The 2,651-nt window shown below is 44.7% G+C and overlaps 1 long non-coding RNA gene across 1 annotated transcript; it reads right to left on the bottom strand.

Moving 5' to 3' along the window:
* Positions 1–590: 590 nt before the first annotated feature.
* Positions 591–1,208, bottom strand: LOC134215273 (uncharacterized). The gene is made up of 3 exons (XR_009980095.1): positions 917–1,208; positions 748–856; positions 591–684 (listed from the first exon to the last, which is right to left on the bottom strand). It is a non-coding gene; the product is annotated as an uncharacterized LOC134215273 (long non-coding RNA).
* Between the last annotated feature and the right edge of the window lie 1,443 nt (positions 1,209–2,651).

Here is a 2,651-nt window from a genome sequence, read left to right on the forward strand (position 1 = left end):
CCAAGGTCAGAAGGGGTCTCACAAATACGGGAGGGCTACAGCACCAACAAATCGAGAACACCCACAAATCTTAGAATTTTACATGAGTTGGAGTTTAATTCACCCATTCTTCAACCTTTCATCTAACTGGGATCCCTGTCTCTCCTACATTCGAACTTATTGTCTAAATGATTCGCTTAGATTCTACTCACGGAACCTATTGGGGCGCCCCATTTTGTCGGTCGCCACGCCATGGTGATCCTATCGCCTTCATGCCCGTGATGTCCTTGATGAGTTCGAGTTTTGGCATCCAGCTGCTGTCGATCTCAAGCCACACACCAATCGTGTCAGAAACGCAGCAGTGGCCAACGGCAAGCGCTCTGATCTTCCGAAGGGTCCTATCTGCTTCCCTCGCTGCAGTGGCCCGTACTGGTGGCTTGGATGTGAGCTCAACGGAGCCGTCGCGTATCGCCAGTAGCGAAGATGAAACTACAATCGATAGAAGGAAAGAAAGGAAAAAAAACCCTGTCGATATGGACAGGTCAGCCACTGCTCAAACGGTGCTTCATCACATCTAACTTACCCTCGGAAGGGGTTTTTTCTGTTGATTTGCGTGACGTCTTTGTTCGCAACCAATCGTGGTTTGCCTCCCCGTCGGTCAATCCTCAATCGGCTTTGCGCGGTTTTCGCTGGCGTCCAGCCCACCTATATTGACATCAATTAGAGTCATCACTCGCTCTTTTGTTATTGGGATTTGTTGTTACTCACTACGAAGGGGTTTTGCGAGTTGAGCTTATCCGAAACGGATGCAGTCCACTTCACGGTTTGTTGGATGATCGCTCAATGAGCCGCTGACGGAAGGTTCCAATTTCTGTACCTAAAAATGCACCAGTTAGTTCCTCCGGAGTTTGATCCTTCCTGGTGACTTTGTACTCACCGGATCAACCTGTTCGTGGTTTGCACCAGGTGCTCCGGCTCGCGTGTTCGTGGTCGTCGTATAATCGAGGACGGAGCGATTAGCCCTCTCTTTCGCTTCCGATAACACACCTGCAGCTCTTTTCCGTAGTTTTGCCTCGACAATGTGGTTGGCGTCTTCAAAAAGATGCCGTTAGCGTCCCCGTCGTGACCGTTGTTGGGGTGCTGGCGTTCGTCACCTCTATAGACACGGATTTCTTTTGCCTCGCCGAAACGCACCAGACCTGACCGAAATGCACCGGGCAATAAATCTCCCTCCGGTGGCAGAAACTTTGCCACTAGTGGCCACTTTCTCGGAACTTCAGTTCCCACTCGCGGCGAACCACTTTTTCCGCGATGGCGGCGAGCAATCGAATAAAATTGGCGTATGCTGGAATCCGTTCGATGCTTGCTCGTTGAAGTGTGCGTTGCGACGGACGTCATTGACGTGACAGTTGCCATTGATTATGATGATTTCTCAGGGGTGCGTCTTCAAAGCTCGATGATTGGTCCTACACTGAGCGAAACTCTGGTTGATGGCTAATGGCAATGAGCTAGACTTTACTAAGGTGGCGCAGATCAGAGCAGCGTGCCACTAGTTTTCTCTTTCTCTCTCCCGTTGTTCTTATGCAACGCAAATAGTGACGTCACTATTTGCGTTGCATAAGATCAGCGGAAGAGTAAAAAAGAGAACTAGTGGCACGCAGCGCTGATCTGCGCCACCTTAGTAAAGTCTAGCCCCTTGGGCTAATGGCAGTTTTGGTGGTATTGTTGATGGGGTCGATTGATGATGGCGTGACGGCAACGACAACTATTCTCAACAGTATTTGTCTTCTGTGTTTCATTTCATGAATATTTCTACAGTGCAGCTTAACAACATACTTTTCAAACGTAACAACAAGTACGAAAAAACAGAATCTGATTGGCAGCCCCCACCGAGAAGTCATGATTTTCGCTTTTTTTTTTCGCTCATTTTGTGTTGAGAACCGCACAGCTGTGTAGAACAAGTTGAAATGCCCCCCGCGTTTGGAGCTTTTTAAAAGAAATTTATCATGGGGTATAGGCCTCCGCATCAGTGCTTTATCATGACAGCTTGCGAAAAAAGTCTCTCACGGTATGCTAGATATCGTGTATATATATATACAGGGATGATAGGTGAGAGACTTTCTCATTCTCTTTCTCAATCCCTGGTTCAAACACTTTTTTTGCATCATCTTTCTTCCAACGCGGCTAAACTTGTTTAGTAAAAAATTAGATTCGTATAAACATGTTCTAAAAGAAAAATGTATGAAAACTGGACGTTTTATTATGGCTCACCAGAGGGGCTGTTTTTAGAATTTTTTTTATAGCGATTGTTTCACTTTCAATCGCTCGTTTGTTTAACTGGCAATGGTTTTAAGTGAAATAGGTCTACATTTGCTAGTTAGCAAGCTCTGCAACATATCGACAGTTTCATGAAATGCAGACACGACTCAATATTTGCAAATTTTCAGAAACGAAGTTTTTAATTTTGGGCTAAAAAAAAGAAACTTTTATATTTTAGTAATTGTTTTGAATTATTCGGCTCTCTCTCTCTGCATGTGTTCTTACAAATGTATTAGTTTTATGTGTTTCAGCAAGAAAATCTAAAAAATCAACATTTCCAAAAAATGTCCAAAAAAACATTATTTTGAAATACACATAACTTTTGATGTATTGTGAATTCTGACCTGGATTTT

Source organism: Armigeres subalbatus, chromosome 2 (genome assembly GCF_024139115.2).
Source record: "Armigeres subalbatus isolate Guangzhou_Male chromosome 2, GZ_Asu_2, whole genome shotgun sequence".
Taxonomy (NCBI): Eukaryota; Metazoa; Arthropoda; class Insecta; order Diptera; family Culicidae; genus Armigeres; species Armigeres subalbatus.